The sequence below is a fragment of the Globicephala melas genome, chromosome 14 (genome assembly GCF_963455315.2).
Source record: "Globicephala melas chromosome 14, mGloMel1.2, whole genome shotgun sequence".
NCBI classification, from domain to species: Eukaryota; Metazoa; Chordata; class Mammalia; order Artiodactyla; family Delphinidae; genus Globicephala; species Globicephala melas.
In genome coordinates, this window is record NC_083327.1 from 8,172,296 (window position 1) to 8,186,620 (window position 14,325).

The 14,325-nt window shown below is 44.1% G+C and overlaps 1 pseudogene; it reads left to right on the forward strand.

Annotated features, from left to right (window-relative positions):
* The first annotated feature begins 495 nt into the window (after positions 1 to 495).
* LOC132593412 (DNA-directed RNA polymerase II subunit RPB11-a pseudogene) lies at positions 496 to 14,111 on the forward strand (annotated as a pseudogene).
* Positions 14,112 to 14,325: the final 214 nt, after the last annotated feature.

The following is a 14,325-nucleotide window of genomic DNA, read 5'->3' on the forward strand; positions in this document are numbered from 1 at the left end:
ATTCTCTCATTTCTTCATTCAATTTAGCATTCAGAGGTGCCAAAATCCACATGAAAACATCTCGCATCCGCCCTCTTCTCTGCATCACCGTGACCTCTTGTAACAGCGTAGAGCCAAATCTGACTACATGTTGGATCTGTTTCTTTTACTTTACCCTTTGCTTCCCATTGCTTTTGTTCACTAAAAGGATACTGTCTATATACAATGGCCTGCCTCGGGGAACCCTGCCCCTCTGCCTGAATGTTAAACCAAAGTGTCTTTGTTCAGGGAAGCATCCTGACCCTGTCCACCCCTGGAAGGCTGCAAGAAAGAAGAAATTAACACATCCCCCCAAGAAGAAATTAACACATTCCCCAAGAAGAAATTAACACATCCCCTCCCCGAGGTTGGCCTTTCAGGGGGATATTTGCAAAGCTTATGGCCTTTTAACTTTACTTCCTCATCTCCTCCCCCTTTCTGTTCTATAAAAGAAACTGGCATCCAGACCCCGATAAGATGGTTTGCCAGAGACACTCGTCTGCCATCTTCTCGGTCGGCCAGCTTGCCGAAGAAAGTCGTATTCCTTGCACCGACACCTCGTCTCCGATTCATTGGCCTGTAGTGCGGCGAGCAGAGGGAACACTCTCACCTGTCCAGCTGCTCCCATACCGTGTCCTCTTAACTCCTTCCCCGCACATCAGTTAAGGGGAGCCTTTTGCAATTTAGTAAGAGGAAATAACTTCTGCTTAAAATCCTCTGGTGCCTTCCCATTGTGTTTAGAATAAACCCCAGACTCCGACCATGACTTGTAAAGCCACATGTGATCTGGACTCGCCCATCCCTTGAAAGTCTCCTCCCATTACTGTACCTTCCACTGCCCTGTCCAGCCCTGGCTGTGGCCTTTTGATGGTTCCTAGGATACACCCAGCTCCGTCTGTTCCAGAGCCTCTGCACTCGTTGCTCTCCTTCCTGGAATTCCCTTCTTCCTTGTCTTCAGGTGGCTGGCTCCCTGTCATTCTGATGTTACTTTCAGTATCACCTCTTCAGAGAAGATTTCTCCAACCTCCTGGCTAAAGCGTCTGAGCTTTGGCGGGAGGTTGCCTCCTGCTAGAAAGAAGGTGGGCTTCAGGAAGGCAGGGGCTTCCCTGTCCCATCCAGTCTACTGTGTTATACCTGAGGCCAAGAACTGTGCTGACGGTCCTGGGAGGATCTCCCTGGATCCGGCGAAAGTAGAAGTAAGCGCTTGTTATTAGCTATTATTATTGAGTTCAGCTCCGATTACAGCCACACCCTAAGCTGAAGTTTGGAGGAGGCATAGGGCAGGGCGGTGGAGGATGGAGAGAGTGGAATCCAGTTCCTTCTGGTTCCCAATTAATGTGGCCCTAAAGAATGACAGGGATGTCGATGTTAAGGATTCTGATGTGATTGTTTCCACCTTAGCACTCACTATGACACAGTCTAAACTGTAGCTGTTAAGTCACTGTCTACACCGATCAGCCAGGATTGCCCGAGTTAGGGTGGGGTTAAAACACACAACCCACGTTCATCATTTCTGCTTGTGGTAGGGCCTCGGGGGCCGAATCAGATAGAGGACTCGCCGTTTGGAACTTGCCAGTGGCTGGGCCAGAGGGAAAGGAAGGGCAGGAGTGGGATGAATTTTCTCCACTGGAAGGGACACGTGTCACCCCACTCTCAGCTGATTGCTGAGAGCGAGTCACGTCACCGGTTAGAGGAATGCAGAGAGATGCAGAGCAGCACTGATGTCGGCCGGGCCGTCAGGAAGGAGAGAAGAGGAGACACAAGGTGGTCCCTGACCCATAGAAACTGCTAGAACCTGAGGGCAGAAGCGATGCCCTGGGTGGTGGGCAGCAGGGCTTGCGTGATGAGCCCAGATTCTCCAAGGAGAAAGCGACGAGCAGCTTTCTACTTCCGGCCAATAGAAGAAGGGGGGCCCGAGGTCATTTTATGTCTCAGACGCTCGCTTCTTCATTCAAGGCTGTTCTTTCTTTGCTGTCCATACGTCTCTTACAGATTTAGTCAGTTTCTGTGTTGGTTATTCTCTGACAAATATGCTCCCTTCCGTGCCTTGTTTTATGCCCAGGAGTTGCCCTCTAGGGACGCATCACCCAAACTCTCTGACCTTCTGGTCTTTTGTCGATTTGCTGAGTGGGAAGCACAGTGTTTTAGTCTGTTCAGGCTGCTGTAACAAAACAGCACAGAACGGGTAGCTTCTAAACACAGAAATATATGGCTCACAGGTCTGGAGGTGGGAAGTCTGAGATCAGGGAGCCAGGGGGCCGGGTGATACCTCTCAGGTCCCCGGCTTCTCCTTGTGTCCTTACACGGCAGAAAAGGCCAGGGCACTCTGTGCAGACTCTTTTATAAGGCACTAATCTCATAACTTAAGCACTTCTCAAAGACACCATCGCCTTTGGGGGTTAGGATTTCAATATACGAATTTTGGGGAGAGGGCATAAACCTTGAGACCATAGCACACAGGTAGGAAGTTGGAGGGCAGGATTTGAGAGAGGTTGGGGTAATTACCCCACCCTGAAGCTCCCTTCCCTAACCTTGCAGGCATCCTTGCAGGGGCTCCTAGCTCTGTGGTCCCAAATTCTATCTTGAACCCTTTCCTCGCGGCTTCAGACCCCACCAGAATCCTGCCAGCTGCACCCTCCCTCGGTCCTTTGGGCCCTGGCTGGGGGAAGTTTCCTGTTGCTGCTGGTCATCTCTAACTGATACCTTCACTCTGACACATCACTGTCAGCCACCTCCTTATTCCATTCCCTCCATTCCCTTATTCCATTCCCTCCATTCCCTTATTCCATTCCCGTTAAAGACTTTGTGTCTGTTGTCTGCTTCCTGCCATACTGACTAATACAACGTCTTACTTATTGGATTCCAAACAGCCGTATGTATCCTCACCCACCGTTCTTTTCTTGACATATTTCTTAGATGTGCCTTATTTCTGTGCTTTCTTATCCCCACGGCTCTCTCTTTCTCTTCACTGTGTTGACTGCAAAACAAAAAAATGCACGTGAGAGCTGTGAGTTAAGTTTTATTTGGGGCAAAATGAGGGCTATAACCCGGGAGACATTTCCGCTAGCTCTGAGAAACTGCTCCAAAGAGGTAGGGAGGAAGGTCAGTATATATGTGACTTTGGTGAAGGGGGAGTACGTACAATCAAGCCCATTTTTTTTGCAGAGGTTTCTGCTGGTCTCGTGAAGGTTTCTGCTAGTCGCTAGGAGCAGACGTCACCATGAAGGATTTTAGTGCTTTTCTAGATAAAAGGAGATGCAAGAATCGGGCTCATAAAATCTTCTCCTGAAAATAGCTAACTATCTGAAGGCCTGTTCTGTCAGTTTTCCCAGAGCACAGAGGGCCTCACTCCTGATCTCCACCCTGGACTCCTTTCAGGGGGTGTTGAGGGTCAGCGGCTGCAGTGGCTCGTGATTTCATCCTTGTAGAGGTAGATGGCAAGTGTCAATTGGTAGGTGACACCGCTTAGAACTTTGGGCTCTGTGATAATAGCTGGTGCAATCGAAAACATGTACTGGTTTTTGTTGAAACACCTTATTTCATTCAGCAGAGTGCTGGCCACTTGCTTTGTATTAATTTGCTGAGGCTGCGCTAACATCTCGTCTCAGACTCGGGGGCTTGAAGAACAGAGCTCTATTTCTGCTCAGTCTGGAGGCTGGGAGTCCCGGATCAAGGTGCTGGCAGGCATGCTTCTCTTGCGGCCTCTCTCCTTGGCTTACGGAGGCTGCCTTCTCTTCCCACCCGGCCTCTTCCCTCGGGGCCCTCGGCCTCTGTGTCTCCCTCTTATAAGGATACCAGTTTTACCGGACTAGGGCCCCAACCTAATGGCCTCATTGTAGCCTAATCACCATTTGAAAGCTCCCTCTCAAACGAGGGCTGTGTTCTGAGGTTCTGGGGGTTGGGACCTTAACAGATGTATTTGGGGGGAACGCAGTCCAGCGCACTCGATACACTCCTATCACAAAGCAGGATCCCAGTGGGCTTTTGGGCATCAAAGCCTTTAGCTTCACCTTTCATCTGCTGGAGAGAGGAAGTTGCCTCTTCTAACCCTTAGGCTTCCCATATTTCTGGACCCTGCCTGTTTCTCTCTTATGGGTGTTTGCAAACTGCTTGATTGTTTTGGAGGATATCTCCTTCTACGGTGCCTTGTGAAATACAGCCAATTGGTAATCAATACACGCCACTAACACTGCTTTCTAATCTTTTTCTCTAGAGCTACATTTTCTCCTGCTATGTTATCACAGGCAACAGTGTCACCAAATGTTTCGGTAAAACTCCCCTATTACATGGATGACCATTGTTCTGGTGTCCAGTGTTGGTTGGTTCACTGACCCCCGTCCAGCCCTTGGCCACCGCCGTATATTTTAGGCTTATTGGCGATGGTAGCACTCCATGTCAGGGGATCAATGTCAGTATTATCAGGACAGACCAGTTTTGCCACAAAACATTCTTATTCATTTCTTGCTTATGCTGCACGTCTACCTGGTTGACAGTGGGCCCCTGGTGGTCGCTCAGGGACCCTGACTGATGGAGTGGCCACGCTCTTGCCACGTCAGGGGGATAAGAGAGCCATTGCCCCTTAAAGCTTGTCCTCATATATGATACATGTCACTTTTTTATACTTCATTGACCAAAGTGAGTCACACGTGTGCTTTTTTAAAATTTGTTTTTTATTGATATAGTTGATTTACAATGTTGTGTTAATTTCTGCCGTACGGTAAAGTGATTCAGTTAAACATATATATATATATATATATACATTCTTTTTCATATTTTTTTCCATTATGCTTTATCACAGGATATTGAATATAGTTCCTATAGTGCTATACGGTAGGACCTTGTTGTTTATCCATTCTATATGTACCAGTTTGCATCCGCTAACCCCAAGCTCCCACTCCATCCCTCCATGGGTGTTTTCTTTAACTTCAAGGGGACAGGAAACTACTGTCCTATCTCGTGCTTGGAAAGGGAACCAGAAATTCTTGGTGAACAGCACTCAGGATTACTATTCAGCATCCATTATCAAGGGTTGGTATTTAGCTCTGGAAATTAAGAAACTAATAGGAAAAAAACAAAAATTGAGATCATCTGTGGCATAAATCATGGGTCCATGATGTCATTTTTGTTTTCTGAACATCGTGACACTATTTCTCCCAACAGACACACACACATGCGCGCGCACACACACACACACACACCCCTTTCTTTAATGCCACAGAATTATGTATTCAGCTCTATGAATGGCAGCTGGCTGTTGTGTGTCATTTGGTAATTTCCATCCCTTCTCTTTCTTACCGCAAAAGAAGCCTGCAGAGGCTGGTATAGCCCTCTTCTGCTCTTTTGTGCTTGTGATCCATGTGATATGTGTCTCCTTCCCTTACCAATGCATTTTAAAATGAAGTCATATTTAAATCTGTCATTTCTATAAAGCAAGAAAGGTACTTGTAGCCACGCACTGCCAAGCAGACTGGCAGATGCCACTAACAAATGGTAAAAAATTCTTCTCTGGTTCATTATTTCCATAAAAACAAACTCTCTTTCAGTTATCATTGCTGAAATAGAATGTAAACCTAATTCTAAATAACAACAAAAAAAAAGATCCAGTGGCCGTCAAACCCCAGCGCAATGTGTCTCTAGAGGTTAGTGAATAAGTGAAGTGAATCGTAATTCCCCACATCCAGAAGAGGATTCACAATCCAGGTACCCATTAAAGTGGTTTCTAGCCTAAAACAGACAGGAATCACTAACAATGCGTTAACAGTGGGACCAGGTAGGAAGCACCCAGTGGAGAAATGTGCCTACGATTAGATGGCTTTGATCTGGTACAGCCTTTTCTCAGATCCTTCTCTGGGAATAAATTATTTTGTTTGAAATCTTTCCCCCACGATTCCATCCTTTCTTCTGACGCCAGCCGAGTTTTCTAACATACAAATCTGGTGGTGTCATCGGAGGAGTAGACTCCGGAACCGGGTTACCATCAAGAAAGAGTTCCGCCCCACGCCCCCTCCCCTCCACCCCCCCCAACCAGCCTGCGGTCATGACCTCTCCAAGCCCGTCACCCCAGGGATGCCACCGTCCCAGCGCCCTCCTGGCTGCTGCTTGGCGATCAAAGCTCCACTCGAAGCTCCCTCGGCGGCCAAGTCCGCTTTGTTTGTTCTCCACCCGGGCCCCCGGACTCGTCACCTCCTGGCCTCTGCCAGCCTCACTCTTCTGCATTCGCTGCATGGTTATTTCCTGACTGCCTTTTTTTCTGTTACGAATTTGCTCTGAGCTCTGGTCTGGGCGAGCCCTGACCGCCACTTGCTTCCTAACTGCTGACTCATTGGTCTGCTCTGTTGTCTGGCTTGGGGGACCCTCAGGATTCCTGTCGACATGGCCCCCTGCCTCACTGGGACTCCTGGCACCAGCCTGTCCTTGGTCCCGGAGCCACCGGACACCCCTGGTCCCCTCCCCATCTTTTCAGGGCTCTTTTCCTTATATACTGTTTTACTGCACAATCCTGGGTTAAGTCATGTAATCTTTCTGCTTCCTGGTTTTCCCATTTTACAAATACGAGTCTAGGTAAGCTGCAAGCTGCCCACACAGGGCTTGCGAGGAGCAGCTAAAACAAACACGTGAAAACACTTTGCAAAGTGCAAAACTGATGTGAGGTCTGATTTTTACTGCAGTGCGGTTTTCTCTGAAGCATCCTTCCTGGGTGTCATTTTCTTCATCCAGAGCTTTGAGGTTTGAAAAGGATTGACTGCTAGTTTGATAGACTAGTAGGTAAGAAGGAAAATAATAACTGTTGCTATTGACCATATACTGTATGCCAAGTCCTGGGCTGGGTGCTTTCGATTCATATCTAATCTGATCTTTACATCTACTCTGCAGCTGAGGAAACAAAGGCTCAGAGACACAAAGTCACTTGTCCAGGGATGCACAGTTTGTAAGTCATAGAACAAGAGAGTGTGTTCACTTCTGTTTTATTTCCAGTTTGTAAGTCATAGAACAAGAGAGTGTGTTCACTTCTGTTTTATTTCCAGTTTGTAAGTCATAGAACAAGAGAGTGTGTTCACTTCTGTTTTATTTCAGAGCTGTGATGCTCAGCACGTGTCCTCCTGAGATGCACCGCTGGGCTTTGCCTTTTCTCTGGTCCCACCCGGCCAATTGGATTCATGCTTTGTTTTCCCTGCCCCGTGGCAGTCATGATGTAGGGCAGCCCTCCATACTGATGGTCATGCCCTGGCGTAAGCTCTTCCCCTTGAGCCTGGGCTGGACTTAGAGACTTGCTTCTGATGAATAGACTACAACAGAGGTGATGCAATATCACTTCTGAAATTAGTTTACAGAAGACTGTGGCTTCTGTGTTGCTGCGTTTTCCTACTCCCTCTTGTTCAGCTTGATGAAACCAGCTACCTTACTGTGAGCTGCTCTATGGGAAGGTCCTGGGGAGCGGACTGAGAGAAGCCACCCGTAGTTGCCAAGGACCAGAATCCTGCCAACAACCCATGAAGAGCTTGGAGTCAGGTCTCAGCCCAATTGAACTGCAGATTCACTGACATCGTGAGAGCCCCTGGGCTGGAGAACTCAGCTAAGTCATGCCTGCATTCCTGAACCACAAAATGGTGACATAGTAAGTGCTGTTGTGGTTTTTCTTTTAAACCACTACTTTTGGGGGTCATTTGTTCCACGGCAGTAGATGACCAATACACATGCTGTATACTGAGAAGCATTACTGATGGAGTCTACTGTCCTTATGGCTGGTGAATGAGGAAACGAACTGACATGCTCCACTTTCTCACCCAACAAGCAACACCTAATAAGAGCTGAGATTGGAACTCATGTCACTCAAAGCCCAAGGCATCACATCACCCTCTAGGCTGAGCTGCTGGGGGACACATGCCTTTTTACAGGGGATGAAGGTGACAAGGCTGTTGTTTTGGCCCCATTGTACCAATGAAAGCGGATAAGAATTTTATGTCTGAAGATAGATTGGTAAGGAAGAGTTTGGGGACCACAGATCATAGAGGGCTTCCTAAATATTTCCACTTGAATACAGAGCCACTTTGACCTCAGGCAGGGGTCAACATTTTTCTGCAAAGAGTCAGAGAGTAGGTATTTTAGACATTGCAGGGCACGTATGGTCTGTTGCATATTCTTTTACTAAAAACAAACAAACAAACATTAAATATGTAAAAGCATTCTTAGTTCAGAGGTCTTCTAAAAACAGGCTGTGAGTCACATTTATCCCAGGCTGTAGTTCGTCAGCCCCGACTGAAATTAAGGTGACCCTCAACGACTATGGCTTAATCCGAGTATGGTTCTCCACGGGGATCCAGGAGGGAATTAAGCCCTAATGTCCTAAAGCATCCATTATATGTAATGACTCCACTTCTCTCCTGTGGATTTAGAATGGCATTTGTTATGTACATACTTGGGAGAATTGAATAATACTCACTCAAAAGACTTTTGTGTTCTGAGGTTCAGATGACAAGCCCTGGCTAGTGGCACATGTAATCACACACTTATTCATTCACCAGTCATTAAGTAGGCACTCAGTGCTCAGTGTTGGTTTATGTGGCGTGACAGCAGAGATAAGGGACTCTGGGCTTTCCCTCAAAGACCTCATGCTGAGTGGACTACTCGGGAAATTTTGAAAATAATTTCTGAAGTTGTGCTCAGGCAGAAACAATGTGATGACTCTAATAAGTATTCCTTTTTCACTAATCTGATATTTTTGCTATAGATTGAGGGCGTTTCTTTTTCTCCACAGGGCTGTGATCTATGCTACGCAGACTTATTGACAGTTGTCTGAGAAATGAAAAGACCCCCTGGAAATATCTGTCCACGGGTAGACCTGGGTGAGAATCAATCCTTGCCCACCACTGACTATGTGACTTCGGGCAATTACTTAACCTTTTTGAGATACCTTTTCACCATAAGATGGAGAAAATAATAATACCCACTTCAGTGAGCTGTGGTGTAAATTTAAATGAAAAAAAGCATGCAAAGCCCTGAGGGATGATGCTAAATACATAGCAAGAGCTCAACAGAAGTACCTATTACTGCTGTTTACAGGGTACGACCCATGATTTCAGGGGCATCAGATACATGCTCTTAATTTTTTAAAGTCAGATCCATGTATATATGTATATGAGATGTGCCCATAGAAAGGAAACATCTGCAGTTTTGTGTAATTGCTTTGGCCTCCTCAGGGAACTGGGTCAAGCTATGGAGGGTCAAACATACCTAATTAGAGAATCTACAAATCCCGAATAGATGCCATTTTTAGAAGGATGGTTCGATTTCTTCTCGACACAATAAACTGGCTGTGCACGAGGATGGGGAAGGGGGAGAGGGGAAGCATCACTTCAGCAAATCCCTGCTTTTAACTTATTTTTTTCCATTCCTTCTGAGAGTGTCTTCATGCAGAAAAACCTCTCTCACTCTTCTGGATTCTGAAGTAAGAATGAGAGAACCGAGCTTTAGTGAGCTCTTGCTTTGCACCAGGCTCTGATCAGTGAATCCTCACTCAGCCCTATGAGAGACGGAATATTTTATCATTCGCAATTTACATAACAGACGACTTGCACGGATTGCCCACCTAACTTGACCTAGGTCATGCGACTGGGGCATCTGTGGTCTGGTTTAAATCCAGGTAGGTTCACTTCAGAGCCCCACTCTTAATTCCACTGTCCTACTACATGGCTACACAGTAGAAAGAATTTGAGTCACATATGCAATTAAAATGTTCTGGTAGTCACATTTCAAAAAAAAAAAAAAGGAAACAGGTGCAATTAATTTTTAAAATTCATTTTATTGAAGTATAGTTGATTTACAATGCTGTGTTAATTTCTTTTTTAAAATTAATTAATTAATTAATTTATTTTTGGCTGCGTTGGGTCTTCGTTGCTGCGCGCGGGCTTTCTCTAGTTGCAGCGAGCGGGGGCTACTCTTCGTTGCGGTGCATGGGCTTCTCATTGCGGTGGCTTCTCCTGTTGCGGAGCATGGGCTCTAGGCATGTAGGCTTCAGTAGTTGTGGCGCGCGGGCTCAGTAGTTGTGGCTCATGGGCTCTAGAGCGCAGGCTCAGTAGTTGTGGCGCACGGGCTTAGTTGCTCTTGCAGCATGTGAGATCTTCCTGGACCAGGGCTCGAGCCCATGTCTCCTGCATTGGCAGGTGGGTTCTTAACCACTGCTCCACCAGGGAAGTCCCGCTGTGTTAATTTCTGCGGTACAGCAAAATGATTCAGTATATCTACCTTCTTTTTCATATTCTTTTCCATTATGGTTTATCACAGGATATTGAATATAGTTCCCTGTGCTATACAGTAGGACCTTGTTGTTTATCCATTCTATATGTTTGCATCTGCTAATCCCCAACTCCCAATCTTTCCCTCCCCCAAAGGTGCAGTTAATGTTAATCATATATTTAAGTTAACCAATCATCTTTAAGATGTTACCATTCAATATGTAATCACAGAAAATAGTCTTCTTTACACACTTCAGGAGTTATCACTTCTGCACGGCTCCATTAGGACCTTTCACGTGGTTGGGACCATGCATGGCTGGTGGCCTCCATAGTGGAGAGTGTAGCCCTGCGCCGGCTCAGCCAGAGTTACTGGACTTTCTATTTACATCTCTGTGTTTACATAGTCTTTATTCTTTTGTTTTGGTGTCTTCAAAACTATTAAAAATATCCTGACTACTAAAACTGAAAGCAAGTTTTAAAAAAAAGGAAGAAAAGAAAGCCGTGGTAATAGGGTCATTGTTTGGGGATTTCTAACAATGCCTAAGGAAGCTGTATTCTTTGGTGACTTCTGTCAGATTGCTCAAATATTTTGAGTTCAACTGCTTGCCCATTTAAGAACATAAGGTTCATTTATCATGTTTCCCCCTTGGCCAAGCAGAAATCTAAAAATAAGCTCTTAAGTTTGACTGAACTCTTTATATAAATATCTGTTTGCAGTTGTTGTTTTAGCAAAAGAAAAAGCCAGTCTCCTAAGTGTTTTGGTTCTAGAAACTTTAGGAAACTGATTTTGCCCCTAAACACTTCCTTCCTCTAAACCACATACAGACTGAAAAAAAAAAAGGAAGTGAAAATTAGATTTTATTTTATTTTTCCTACAAGAGGACAGAAAAGACAATCCCTTCCCCCATACGACATTCTTTTGCCATTACCCTTCCCACCACCAAATTCCAAATGATGATTAGAGGATGAAAAATTGGCCCCTTCATATAAAGCTTAACTCTGTAAAGTCTGTGGAGTCTTGGTTTCAGGTGTCACATCTCATCTGACGAGTTTGGAAGGGCCTGCAGGAAATCACTGTGTCACATAAACCCCTTTTTGTGTCTCTGGCAATGTTTCCCCAACACTGGACACAGAGAAGACAACAGTAGACAGTAAGTGCTTGTTGAATTAAAATTTTTTAATTTATTTGAGGAAAGTCAAGAAAAATTTCTATGGACTATTATAAGAGAAAAGTGGTTTGCTATTTCCAAATATACTAATGGAAACACTTAGAAGAGGTATTTTGATTAGAAGGAAATGACCTGGGGGCAAGGAGTGACATGAAGATGTGGGGGAAAATCCTGGAAATTAAAAGGGTGACTGGCTTCTAGAGGTTCCTCCTTGACTCTGTCTTTACATGAAATTTTAATATGAATAAAATATAAAAACTAAAAAAAAAAGATAAAAAATATGTAGAAGAATATCTGTAAAATTTTGGTCAAGGGGAAGATTTTAAGGTAGTAGGTAGGAAACTTAGAAAACACAGTTATATTTAACCTGTCTCTCTATAGAAATACATATATATATATATACACACATATATGTGCATGTATGTATGTATTTAATACATATCTTATGCAAAACAGTGAACTGGGAAAAATATATGCAATTAGAATACTATCAGAAGATATAACAAGTTGCTCTTACTAATATACGAATGACTGATAAAAGAAAAAGCAAGTTATAAATGAAAAAAAACCAAAGAAAATAAACTCTAAAGATTTTCTTCCTCACTAGTGAATCAGAAGTGCAAACTATACAAAAATCAGATGAAAATTTTAACTCACCACATAAGCCAAACAAACAAACAAGTAACATCATACAACTATAGTGAAGTATGCTGGCTACCCAGCTGCTGGGGGTGTGAATTGATTGAATAAAAGACTTCAAGCGATTTCTGGTGAATAATACTTACTAATAACATTAATGCTAGCTGTCTGGGCTTAAAACATGTTAGCAAAGTATCTTTCAGAACTGTGTGTAGGGTAGAATGAAATCATATTCACTGTTAATGATATATGTCCTTACAGAGAAAGACAAATATCACGTGATATCACTTATATGTGGAATCCACACACACACAAAAATGATACAAGCAAACTTATCTAAAAATAGAAATAGACCCACAGATATAGAAAACAAACTTATGGTTACCAAAGGGGAAAGGGGGAGGGATAAGTTAAGAGGTTGGGATTAACACATACACACTACTATATATAAAATAGATAAATAACAAGGACCTACTGTATAGCACAGGGAACTATACTCAGTATTTTGTAATAGCCTATAGGGGAAAAGAATCCGCAAAAGAATATATACATATGTGTGTGTGTGTACATATATATGTGAACATATATAACTGAATCGCTGTGCTGTACATCTGAAACTAACTTGACATTGTAAATCCACTCTACTTCAATAAGATTAAGAAGAAAAGAAAAGCAAAATAAAGCTATATGCCTTTATGTGTTTTAGAAAATGAGAATTGCTATTAACCAGCTGGGTAATTTGCCTTATGCAGTAGCCTTCAGTTTGCCTAGACGACCGCTCTGGCAATGGGCTAGGGGTAGAAGGCACAGGGCTGGCGTTGGGCCGAGGCTGCCCACAGCCTCATCCCTTCCCTGCTGCAGTGGCCAGGGAGTCTGGCGCTGCTGATGACACAGGTGGGGGAAGCTTCCCGATGGCATCAGACTGGATGTGAATGAAAAGGAAGCCTTTACTGGGTTACACTATTGAGATTTGTGGGTCAATACCTGGTCCGTGTGGTCTAGCCCAACCCAACTAAAACAACAATACAGATAGTATTCTTTAGGGACTATAGAACAAACATAGTCTCTCTATATAACATAGAATGTATATATACATTCTCTCTCTATTATAACATATATATATTTAAAACATATATATATGTTTTACATACATATATATGTTTTATACATACATATACATATTTATGTTATATGTTTTACATATATAACATATTTACATTTATGTTTTTACATACATACACACATTTATAAAACATTTACATTTATGTTTTATACATGTATATACATATTTATGTCATATATGTTTTACATACATATATATGTATATATAAAATATATATATTCAAATGCAGTTAAATAGAACTGCATTTCTTTCTAAGTCTCCTACCTGTCTTAAGGTCTCTCCCTCGACCAAAATTGTACAAATAGTCTTCTACATATTCTCTTGTTTTTATATTTAGCTTTTACATTTTGCTCCTATTAAAATTTCATTTAAAGCATTCAGACACATCTTACACAAACTAGCATCCTCGATTGGATGAACTATTTTGGATCATTTGGAAGCACTTTTGAGATCTTATATCACTTTCAGGTTGTTATATAAATAGATCATCAGTCACCTGTAATTACACTTGTTAACCGAGCGCCAGGCTACGGTCCTGATTAAGATGCTTCAAGTCTACTTCTTGTGGCGGCGGCGGCAGCTGCGGCGGCCGCTGCGATGCTAAGATCAATGCCTCTCCCGCCTTCGAGTCGTTCTTGTTCTTCGAGTGCGAGAACAAGATCAAGGCACCCGATGCCTGTTTGTTCACCTCCAACAAGGAGGACCACGCGCTAGGAAACATCATCAGATTGCAGCTGCTGAAGGTCCCCCAGGTGCTGTTTGCTGGCTACAAAGTCCCCCATCCCTTGCAGCACAAGACCCTCATCGTGTGCTGACCGCACGGGATGCCAGCCTTCACCCAATGCCATCACAGACCGCTTCCGTGAGCTCTTCCTGCTGGAAGAGCGCGTCCGACTGGCCATCAGAGACAAGCAAGAAGGAATTGAGTAGCGGGCTGCACCTGGCCCTTCTCCAGGCACCAGGTGGACAAGAACACTTCTTCCAGCCGTGGGCCTCCTTGTAGAAATTACAGAGAGCCCCTCACCCCTGACACCGATGTGTCCTGTACATAGAGTCTGTTTCACTTTCCTAATAAAGTGTGGCAGGAAAAGACCCAGCTGCGGGCAGAGGCAGAGGTGACTTCCAAGCAATGGACCGTCAGTTC